Raw genomic sequence first — 12,774 nt, 5'->3', positions numbered from 1 at the left:
GTTACATTACCCTTGATCACACCCTACCAGGCCTCCTACACCCTCCTCACCACCGATTTGGATCACTTGTTCAATTGTCCCTGGGTTTGTTAACACCACTACCTATCCCCCCACCTTGTCCTCAACCATGTTCCCCTGGAACTGTCGATTCTGTTGTTTCTTCCTCCAGATTGTTCATCCAGCCTATCTTATTTAGACAGACCTGTGGAGATAATAACATGCACAAAAACAAGACAGAGTAAAATCAAGCAACAATATAAAACAAAACAACAACAAACCAATGACAAAAAACAAAACAAAACACAAGAAAGAAAAGCTTGTAGTAATTTCAAGGACTGTTTGTTGGCCTTTAGGAGTGTTTTCCAGTCCAGTCTGTTGGGGCACCAAGCCCTGGCCCCGAAGTCCACCTTCAGCATTCCCTGGGGACCTTGCTGCTCCATACCCTTGCTGTTTTGTTGCACCCCCTTAGTATTTTGCCTCGGTGTGCCAGGATCAGATCGGGCCCAATTCCCACACTGTGTCTCCGGTATTGTCCCCTGTAGGGCTATGGGTCAGTGAGGTACGTCGTGTCTCATAGTGGGGCCAGCCATGTAATCCTCTCTGTGGACTAGCTGCTCTGAGCGGGAATATCGTCCTCAAGGCCTGGTGGGCCAGGATGTGCTCCACTCTCTCCTCCCCCCCCTTTATCTGCTCTCATGTGCTCTGATTAGACATGTCCCTCTCCCGGAGCTGCAGATTCAGTGCCGTAACAATCCGGCATTCTGTGATGCTCACCTTCCAGACACGATTGTTGAAGACAAAATGGGTGCATAAGCAAATGTGGTGAAGAAAGCTGAATGGTGCCCAGCTATCAAAAGATATAGCATCTGGGGTCTTAAAAGGCTTGAAGAGAAACAAGCAGCCATCTAGCTGAGAAACAACAAAGCCCACATGGAAGAAACACACCAGCCTGTGTGATCATGAGGTGTCGATGGGATCAGGTATCGGTCATCTAAGACCCAGAATAAAGCCATACCCAAGGTGAATGGGTCGGGGGGAGCATGAAGGGGAGGCCCAATGCCAATCTGTAGACAAATGGACATCCCCTCACAAAGGGGTCACAGGGAAGAGATGAGCCAATCAGGGTGCAGTATAGATCTGATGAAACACACAACTTTCCTCTAGCCCTTTCGTGCTTCCCTCCCTACCCGCCCACCCATCATGACCTTAATTCTACCTTACAAGTCAGGTTAGACCAGAGCATGCACACTGCTACAGATAAAAGCCCAAAACACAGAGAATCCAGGATAGATAAACCCCTCACGGCTAACAAGGATAGTAGAAATACCGGAGGATTAGAGGACAGTTGGGGAGAAAGGGGGAATCGATCACAATAATCAACCTAGGGGGACAAATAATGGAAAAGTGGGTTAGGGACGAAGGAGGATGATGTAAAATATAGAAAAAATAATCTATAACTTATCAAAGGTTCGTGAGGGAGGATGGGCAGGGGAGGAAGAAGGGGGAAGAAGTGGGGAGCTGATATCAGGGGCTCAAGTGGGAAGAAAATGCTTTGAAAATGATGGTGGCAGCATATGTGCAAATGTGCTTGACACATTGAAGGAATGTATGGATTGTGATAAGAAATGTAAACATGAGCCCCCAGTAAAAGTATTTTTTAAATAATAATTCATTTAATATCATTAGATGTTAAACAAAGAAGAAGAAGAAGAATTGATGCATTTGAATGGTGATGGCAAAAAATACTAAAAGTGCCTTGGACTGCCAGAAGAACAAACAAACCTGTCTTGGAAGAAGTACAGCCAGAATGCTTCTTAGAATCAAGAATGGTGAGACTTTCTCTCACATATTTTGGACACGTCAGGAGAGACCAGTCATTGGAGAAGGACACTGACATCATGCTTGGTAGAGAGGCAGCAGAAAAAAAAGGAAGACCTACCTTCAAAGAGATGGATTGACACAGTGGCTGCAGCAATGAGCTCAAATAGTTAAGATTGTGAGGATGGCGCAGAACCTGGCAACGTTTTGTTCTGTTGTACATATGGTTGCTATGAGTTGGAACTGCCACAACCACCACATCTAACAAGATTCCATTTAGAGACAGGCTGTGGCTGCTTCAGCCAGTCTCTAGGTCAGGCAAGCCAGTTGTCTCTCAAGGGACAGGCAGCAACATGCCAGCATGGAACACAGCTGAAGTACCTAGGGTAATGCTGCAGTTCTGCGATGGCTCATGGTAAAGCACATCCTCGAGAGATGAGATGTGAGCAAAGAGAACTGACATTGTAGACAAGACACAATGAGGCCAAATCAACAAAATAGTGGTGCTGACAGTTTTGGAATTTCTTTCCATTGGGAAGTGGATACAAGGAAAAGGCAATCCTGTCTCAGAGGGAGAGATGACCAAAAAGCTAGAAATTATCAGGACAATTTGTAACATAAGTTTATTTCCACCTTTGATGTAGGTGCAAGTTAATTACAGTATAAAACCATGTAGATTAAAAAATTTGCTAAAACTACGAAACTGAAACATAAAGATCAATATCTTCGTTTTCTACCAATGTCCATAGTCATTCAATACCCAATCCTACATTTTCAAAAGTTCACTAAACCTAATGGGAACTTCTTTTGGATTTTTCTCAATCTATTAGTATAGCAATATATATATATATTCTATACACATATACACCTAGTAGGAGATATCAAATTACTTTTTAATAGCAAGTATTAGATCCACAATTCACCTATTGGTTTGTCATACAATGATGATATGCATGTTGCTGTGATGCTAGAAATGATGACATCAGTATTTCAAATACCAGTAAGGTCATGAATGACAGACAAAACTTGGTGGAGCTTCCTAAGAAAGACTAGAATGAAGATTCTTGTAATCTACTTCTAAAAATCTGGCCAGTGAAAACTTAACGAATATAAATGAAACACTGTCCAATATAGTGCTAGAAGATGAGTCTCTCAGGTTGGAAAGTACTCAAAATACCACTAGAGAAGAGCTGCCATTGCAAATTAAAGTCAACCTTAATGACTGGTAGGGAGTAGAGCTTTGGGGACCTTCACTTGTTGGTGCGATATGAGTGAAAATGAGAAGAAACAGCAGCAAACATCCATCAGAACAAGGAATGTATGAAGCATGAATCTAGAAAATTGGAAATGATTAAAAATTAAATGTACTGCATATAGATAGCTATCCTGGCCATCGGTGCTGAAATAACCTGGTATTAGCCATTTGCAATCATATAATCATATGGTTTGTTATGTAGGGAATGATAAATTGAAGAGGAACAGTATCCAATTCATCACAAAAAAATCAGGATCTATCCAGAAGTGCAACATGATCAGTGATAGGATAATATCCATATGCCTAGAAGGAAGACCAGGTCTTAGTAATATTACTCAAATTTATGAATCAACTACTAATGGCAAAGATGAAAAAAACTAAAGATTCTTACCAACTTATGCAATCTGAAACTGATTGAATGTTCAAGATGCATCGAAAATTACTGATGAGTGGAATGCAATAGTTGGAAACAAAGAATTGGTAGTTGGAAAATATGGCCTTAGTGACAGAAAGAATGCTAAAGATCCTTGATAGAATTGTGCAAGATTAACAACCCCTTCATTGAAAATATCTTTTATTAACAGCATAATTGGTGACCACACATATGGACCTCACCAAGTTATATGTGCAGAAATAAAGGAGTTCTGGTGGCATAGTGGTAACACATTGGCAGCTAATCGCAAAGTCAGCAGTTTGAAACCACGAGCTTCATGGGATAAAGACAAGGCTTTCTACTCCCGTAAAGAGTTACAGTCTCAGAAACTCACAGGGGCAGTTCTACCCTGTCCTGTGGGATTACCATGGGCCAGAATTGACTCGATGGCAGTGAATTTGGGTTTTGGGGAAAAGAGATGGAGAAGCTCAATATCATCAGTCAGAACAAGGCCAGGGACTGACTGAGGAACAACCATCAGTTGCTCGTGTGCAAATTCAAGTTGAATCTGAAGATCAAGTTAAATCCACGAGACACAACCTTGAAATACAACCTTGAGAATCTCCCACCTGAATTTAGAGACCATCTCAAGAGTAAGTTTGAAATGTGTTGAACACCAATGCCCAAAGACCAAGTGAATTGTGGGATGACCTCAAGGATAGTGCGCACATGAATAAAGCAAAGGTCATTAAAAATATAGAAAAGACCAAAATGGGCACCATAAGATTCTGAAACTTGCTCTTGAGTGTAGAGTGGCTAAAGTGACTGGAAGAGATAATGAGCTAAAAGAACTGAACAGAAGATTTCAAAGGGTTACTTGATAAGGCAAAATGATTGGAAAACCAAAAGGGAAGAACACATTTAGTATTTCTCAAGCTGAAAGTACTCAAAAAAAATCAAGCCTCAAATTGAAATATGGAAGGATTCCATGAAGGGACTTCAAAAAGTTCACGGAAATTTCCTTTTTCAAAATTCCACTTTCCAAGAATATATTGAAGACATAAGAAGCATTCTCTGTAGAGAGAATACACAGAATCACTATCCCCAAAACAAGTGGTCAATGTTCATCCATTTTAGGAGGTAACATATGAACTGGTAGTACTGAAGGAAGAAGCCCAAGATCCTGACAAGATCAGGAAAAAAACAACCCTCCTGGACCTGACAGCATACCAATTGAGATATTTCGACAAATGGATCCAAAGCTGAAGGTGCTCATTCATTTATGCCAAGAAATGTGGAAGACAGCTACCTGGCCAACCAACTGGAAGAGACCCAAATCTGTGCCCATTCCAAGGAGAGGTGAGCCAACAGAACACAAAAATTATCAAACATTATTACCAATATCACATGCAAGTAGAGTTTTGCTGAAGCTAATTCAAAAATGATTGCAGCAGTACAGGAACAGGGAACTGCCAAAAACCCAAGCAGATTCAGAAGAGGGCTTGAATGAGTGATATTCGTTGCTGATGCCAAATAGATCTTGGCTGAAAGCTGAAAATATCAAAAATATGTTTACTTGTGTTTCAGTGGCTATGCCAAGTTCTTCAAGTGTGTGGATGGTAACAAATTATGGATACTATTGGGAAGAACATTTCATTGTGCTCATGTAGAACCTATACAAAGACTAAGAGGCAGTCCTTTGAACAGAGCAAGGGGATACTGCGTGGTTTAAAACCAGGAAAAGTATACATTAGGTCTGTAGCCTTTCACCATTCTTATTCAATCTGTATGCTAAACAAATAATCTGAGAAGCTGCTAACCGGACTGCAGGAAGACTCATTAACAACCTGGAATAAACAGAAAGACTACCTTGCTTGTTGACAATAAAGAGAACCTGAAGCACTTACAGGATCAGGTGGTGTCCTGTTTTGTTGTACACAGAGTCGCTTTGAGTCAGAACTTGATGTACTTGCAGGACCAGGTGGTGTCTCATTGGGTCACTTTGAGTTGAAAGAAACTCAACAAGCACCTAACATGCCTGCGGTGCTAATCCCATTTGGAAAGGGGTTTCTTTGTAATGCTAATGAGACAGGGTTAGTGTAGGATGTTTTAAATCAATCTCTTTTGAAAGATAAGAGAGATTAAACAAGCCAGGGAAAACAGAGATATGAAAAGACAGGTGCCACACCAGACGAAGGTCGCCCAGGAGGAAAAGAGACAAGGGCCTTCCTCCAGGGTTGACAAAGGGAGAAAGCTTTCCCCTGGGGCCAGCACCTCAAATTGGGGGTTCTAGTCCCCTAAACTGTGAGAACGGAGCCCTAATGACACTGTGAGCTAATAAGCACTGGCCTTAGCTGTCCCAACCTGCCAGCCACTCAGAGGAAGAAAATTGAGGCTGTCTGCTCCAGTCAAGAGGTATACTCCAGGTCACCATGAGTTGGAATCAACCCAGCCAGTGAGAAGATTCTTCAGTCAGAATCAACTCAATGGCAGTGGGTTTGGTTTTGGGTAAACTGTGAGAAAATAGATTTCTGTTTGTTAAAGGCACCCACTTGTGGTGGTTCTGTTATAGCAGTTCTAGATTACTAAGATATCTGCTATGGGGAAGACTGGAGATGAGTAATTAGGGACTCAGAGATAAAAAGCAAGCTGCTGTTACAGTAGAGTCAGCTCTGTCGCATGGCAACCGCACGTACAACAGAACAAAACGTGGCTTGAGTACATTGTTGAGATCATTGTATGCTTTGAGTATCTTCTAATCTGGGGCTTATTCTTCCAGTACTATATCACACAATATCCTGTTTTGAGAGCTATTGGGTTTTCATTGGTTCATTTCAAAAGTAGCTGCCAGGCCTTTCTTCCTAGTCTGCCTCAGTCTAGAAACTCAGCTGAAGCCTGTCCACCATGAGTGACCTGCTGGTATTTAAAATACTGGTGGCAGAGCTTCCTGAATCACAGCAACACACAAGTCACCACAGGACAATACCAGACAGGTGGCAGGAAGAAAGCAGAGCTGCATAATATTCAAGCCTCTCCAACATCCTAGCTAGCTGGTGTTTCCTGATGTTTACCCTTTCTTTGAACACCCACACACTTCAGCAATCACTGTGCTCTCTCTGACTTCTGGTCCCAGTTCGACCAGTCTGCCAGCATACCACTCTCCTACCTTCTCCAGCCTACAGGTCACTCTGCCCTGGCCTAGAGGCAATTCCTCGATGTGGTGGGTGCATGCATGTGAGATTAAAAGTGCCTTCTTGGGGCAGATTACTCTTGGATCTGTGTTGCTCCCTACACACATCTATGACATGGACTCAGGGAAGACTTGATAAACTGAATGATCACTTGCATTTGATAAAGGTAAATCAATCTCTGTCCAAACCAAGGTGCTACTAAAATGTCAAGTGCCAATCACATTATTGCAAATTGAGTCATATTCCTCAGTGCGCCAAGGAAGTTTGCTATTTAAAAAACCCCGTGGTTAATTCTTTTATAACATGAATAATCACTTCCTGTTCTACCTTTCCTGTCAAGATGAATTTTTACATATCAGGTTTCTCTAAGGGAAAGAAACCTGTTTATGGCTTTGTTCAGACTCATAAACCACCAAGTTGTGTCTCTCCTGCTCCCTCTAAGGGCCCTCTCCTGGTCCTCTGCAAACCCCGGGGAGCTTTCAGAATGTGCGAGCCCATCTGGCATCACTTGTACATATGGATTGTGAGAACTTGAAATGTGCTTAATGCCCAGAGATGGGCTGTTAAATGTATGGGTGTGCACACCATTTAACATACTTCACTGCTTTCTTCCTAGTCTGCCTCATCCTGGCAACAAAGGTTGGAGGTTCAAGAATACCCAGAGGCACCTCAGAAGAAAAGCCAAGCACTCTACTTCCCAATGCCATCGAGTCGATTCTGACTCTGCAACCCTACAGGTCAGAGTTTCTGAACGTGTACATCTTTACAGGTGCACACAAGCCTCACCTTTCTCCCAAGCAGTGACAGGTGGGTTTCAACTGCTAACCTTGCACTTAGCAGCCCAATAGTTAACTCAATGATCTATCAGGGTTCCTAATTACCTGAGTGGTGGGGTTAAACTGAAAAAAGGTCTGGTGACCCACTGCTGAAATCCAGTCACTGAAAATTCTATGGAGTCCAATTCTACTCTGACATACACAGAGGGAAGCCATGGGGCAGTATTGGCTCCAGAGCAACTGATCAAATGTACACCAAGTTTCAAAGACTGATTGGAAAAAATAAAAATGGACATCAAAGTCTCTCAATAATGAATTTTTAGAATGACTACATGTTAAAATGATATTTTGGATATGTTAGGTTAAATATATAATTAAAATTAATTTCACCTGTTTCCTTTGTCCTTTTCAACATGGCTACTGAAGCATTTCAAACTACAGATATGGTCTGTATCATACTTCTCTTGGACAGCAGTGGTTTAGGATACTAGGCACAAAAAAGATCAAGGTCTCCGGATTACACAAAACAAAGCTCAAATAGTCAGAGCCCATGAGAAAGTCTGTGGCAAGGACAAAACATGAGCTACCTTCTTTTTAATGGTACCCTTTGGGAAACTACCTCTGGGCATGAGCACAAAATTCAAGCATGAAGCTAAATAAAATATATCTGAGGTATAATTAGGGCACCAGTAAACAAAATTCCATATTCACAGATACCACAAATTACAAAACTTTAAGAACGACTGCCCCATCAGAAGAAAGCACCCTCCAGGTGCCTGCTGTGCCAAACGCCAACCTCCTAAATTTGCTACATCTTCAGGTGCTGCAAAAACCAGAGCCACAGCTAGCCCATGTGTAGAAAAAAGAGCAAGAGGAGATAAGAGATCTGCTCCACCTTCAAACTTGCCCCAATGTCCGCTCCCTGCAGAGATGAGGGGGGTGGGGAGGTTGAACTGTCAGTTGGCTCAGGCAACTGTCATGCAGCTTCTCACTCAGTCTGGCCGGTCCAAGGGGCCCTTCCCCAACTCTGCGCACATACTTCCTGTTTGAGTGCCTGCCTCAAGTCCACTACAAGCCAAGCCCAGGGCTTCTCCAGGATCCAATGTCCCCATGCCTAGCATCACGTCTGGATTAAGAAGTATTTAACGAAACAAGAAAGCATTAAAGGAGAATGAAAAGTTTTCAACCCATTTCCTTGAAGTAAATATAGACGTGATTTTACAAAAGGGTCGGTGCAGTTTTAAGCCTTAATGACTTCAGAAGTAGAAAGGTGACAAATTTAAATTTCTTTTAGGTGTATTCCTGTGGAGTCCAAATACATTTCTAATTTTATTCTTTTTTCATTCCTGACTAAAGAGAATATATAAATTCAAGATGTCATTTTTTTACCCCAACCCCCCCCAAAATGATTGCTGATCATGAATGATATAAAGAACATTAAATGTCACCTTCTCGAATTATTTTCTTCATTTTACAGAAGAGGAACTGTGGCCTGGAAGGTTCTATGACTAAGGCTTAGTAAGACTGAAAGAGCTAAATAATGACAGCAACAAGGACCAAGCTCTCAATTTACAGTTCACATGAGAAAAGGAAAGCTGCAGAGAGAAAACAGACTAGCAACAGAGATTTTTGCCCCATTGGTTGGTTTGGGTGTCTTGTTGTTTCTCCTTCTTCTTTCATATACATACAGCAGCTTCCAGGACACTGGGCTGGGTGGAGGGTAATATCACACCAGTCAGGTACCTAACAAAGCCTATGCTCAAATCTAAGGAAATAGAGAACACAGTAGCAGCTACCTGGGGCTAGAGGGTGAGAATGAGAAATGGATAGGAGGGATCTTTTGAGAGGGATGGAAATGTTCTCATGTTGAATTGTGGCACCATGTTGAGAATTTACCAGAAATCACTGAATTGTACATGCAAAATGGGTGAACTTTTCTCTCTCAATAAAGCTCTTAAAATAAAAATTTAAAGTTGATATGTTTATTTGGTTATGTATAAGCAGCAGATATTTGCTTATTGAGGTTGTCAACTGTGTTTGTGTCTGAGGGAGAAACCGTTCCGTGACTAGGGGAGGGGACACTGTCTGGGGGAACTTACCCTTTCTGTGGGATATAAAAAGGCTTCAAAAAGTTTGAGGGAAAAATTCCACTATCTTTTAACTCCCTTTTCCCCATAAAGTTTTTTAAGCCCCCTTGTATACTTGGATAGGGACTAGCCATCCATATGCCCTGCCCTCTGGCCTGTCAATGTATGGGCACAGGACCAAATGTAATTCTTCGTGGTATGCCAGAGACAGGCAATGGCTGCAGCAGATTCCCCTACCAGATCCCAGAAGAGCTGAGATCCTGGGAGCTGGAAGGTTGCCATCTTTTCTCAGACCTGGCCCTGCAGCTTTTCCTTCCACCTTGTAAAGCACCCCCACAGTCTTCCAATAACCCCCCTTTTCTGCTTTAGTTAAGAAAGAGTTGGTTTCTTTTGCTTTCAACCAGGGAATCTTCATGGATGGACTCATTATTTACATCAACTCTTTTTAAAAAGTAGAGTATCCAAGTATGCACAAGGCACAGTACTTATCTAACAGCGACAATGCAGTTACAAATGCGAGTCAGTTGTCAGACACAAAACCAATATGACCCACTAGTCTAAGCCTGTCCTCTGCTACTGTCACCAGTCTCAATTCCCATCCCAACTCTTCCACATGGATGATCTCTTACAGCAGAGGGTCATATGCTCAGGACTGGGACATGCTGTAGAGACATGGATCAGGTCATCCTGCTCCCCAAATGGAAAAGCAGTTCATAAAGCAGTAGGGTTTTCAGTCCCTTCCAGCCAGCAGTCTAACTCTTTTGCCTCACCAGGACCCAGCCTGAGAAAAAAACGCCCTGAAGAGCACAGGAATACGACTTCTTAAACACTTCCCAAGGAATGGCAAACCTAATACACAGCTGTTTAGACATGCATTGAACATATTAAGACTAACTTGAGCTCGAAAAGATTCTTTGCATGAAAAAGAAAGCACAGGGAAAGCGCGTAGAGGATTTTCAAGTAAGAAAACTAGTGAGAAGTTAAGACAGCTTGTTGTGGCTGAATAATCCTGTGTGGAAAATCATTCTTACACAATAATCACAAGCAGGGAAGAAAAACTGCATCTTAGGAAAACAATTTAAGAAAAGGTCAGCTAAGTGAAAATAGATTAGTTACTTAAAGGAGACATAACTTTTGGTTAGGAATACTTCTGATATATCTACCCAAACGCTTCAGAGGATTGGTTTTCTGGTTTTGAAGGCTTAGGATCATAGTCCTTTGGCACAACTTGGTCAACTGGCATAACATAGTTCATAAAGTTTATGTACTACATATCAATTTGGGATCACATCAGTGTCTGATATATTAAAACACTTTCAAACAGTCATTCCTATTCAACTAGTGGTCCCTATTCATCTGGCACAAAAGAGAAAGAAGGAAACCCAAGAAGGAAGCAACTAGACTACATGACTATCTATCTCAATGTTTCCTAAAGTGGGCGATACCATGCCCTCGAGGAGCTAAAATGGTCTCGAATGGCTACAAAAGCAGGTGCCTATATTTTCTCCTGGATTATGGGTTTTAGTTTTTTAAAAAAGTAATTGCTGGGCAAAGGGGTTGTTGAGTAATTTTTCCCCGAAAAGGAATGGTGGGTCCAAAAAGCTTTGGAACCTATCATTTACACAAGCGTGGCCTCGTCGACTCGAAGACCGGAAGAACTAGATCATAGGGCCCAGTTATCACTACTGATCATTCTGATGAGGGTCATGATGGAGGCATTCTAATAAAATGGGAGAAAAGTATGGAACAGAACTCAAATTCTTCAAAAGTCGAGACTTACTGGACTGGCTGGGACTAGAGGGCTCCTCGAGATTATTGCCCTGTGATATTATTTAAGCCTTAAATGAAACTATCCCAAGGTCAACTTCTAGCTTCATCACAGATTAGTTCACAATTTAAAGACTATCAGTGTGCCTTTAAAAAAAGTCGGCGCCATGAATGTGATTGAACTGTTGAAACGTATGCTCCGTGAATTGTATGTCAATGTGAAACTGTTAAAACTAAGTAAACAAACTTTTAAAAATCATCTACATGATTGTAAATAGTCAACAAATACTTTAACATGAAGATAAATAAGGAGACAGGAAATGAGAACAAAAATAATGAGGATGTTGACACATCGTGACAAAATAACCAATGTCACTGAACAACGTGTGGAGAAATTGTTAAAGCGGAACCTCTACTTTGCTGTGCAAACTTTCACCTAAACCCAACCAAATACTGTTTTAAAAAGACATACCTTTCTTTTCTAGAAAAGAGAAAACACATGAACGTTGTTCAAGATAAATATTTGGCAGTCTTAAGTAATAGCACTTTCCCCCCAGAAAGAGATCCTCAAGCATAAAGTGATCTCCCATTTTTCTGGGAGAAGATCCCAAAGGATGAGGGCCAACCCGAGTCAACCAACTTAACTGAAGAAGAGTCAAAGATCTGCTTGTAGCATTGATTAACTTCATCAGGGATTATATAAAAGAAAATCATCAGTAAACACTGTGTTCTCCCCAACACCTTCTCATTTCGTTAAATAATTTTGTTTGACAAACACTATATGGGTGGATGAAGCCCATTTGATTAAGGCTAAGGCATTTGAAAGGATTGCTTAAACTATATTGTTTTGAAATCAATTAATAGACACTTGTAATACAATAGACTTTGTAAGGACTTTATTAGAATTCACCTCTTTCTTTTCTCAAGGATATACTTTAGCGGAGTGGGGAATTTGATAAAAGCAGCAAAGCAAAGCCTGAATGATTTCCGTGTGGCTGAGCCCTGTCAGCTGAAAGTTATAGAAACAAGACTGCTGGGGGGGGGGGGGGGGGGGGGGAGGGAGCAGGCCAAAAGGAAGGAAGTACAAGTCTACAGGAACACGTGGTCAGTCAGCAGCACAGCGGGGCGATGCATGGCCTCCTACTGAGAAGAAAGGCACTGTCTGGGAAGAGAGAAAGTAAACAGCAAGGTGAGAGGAGTGAGAGGAAACCGCAGTGATCCTTCGGCTGCCTTCCCAGGCAGATCTCTTTTTCAACCTTTACATCTAACCCCAGGAGCAGGCGTCTTGCTCAACTGTGAGCCCCTGGAAAGCAGAAGAGAAGTAGGCAACTGGAGCTCCCAGATTCCAAAAGATAAGCCACGATGCCCAATGCATCAAGCTCCCTGGCCTGCCGAGCTGAGCACTTGGTGCCAAGAGGCACTCCAGCGATGCCTACTGTTGAGTGAGGGGAAAGGAGACATGGGCAAAGATGATTTTGACAAGAAGCTGATAATTCTAGATGAGATC

Source organism: Echinops telfairi, unplaced genomic scaffold (genome assembly GCF_000313985.2).
Source record: "Echinops telfairi isolate 266 unplaced genomic scaffold, ASM31398v2 ScPeMD7_53;HRSCAF=182, whole genome shotgun sequence".
NCBI lineage: Eukaryota > Metazoa > Chordata > Mammalia > Afrosoricida > Tenrecidae > Echinops > Echinops telfairi.
This window is presented reverse-complemented; position numbering follows the sequence as displayed.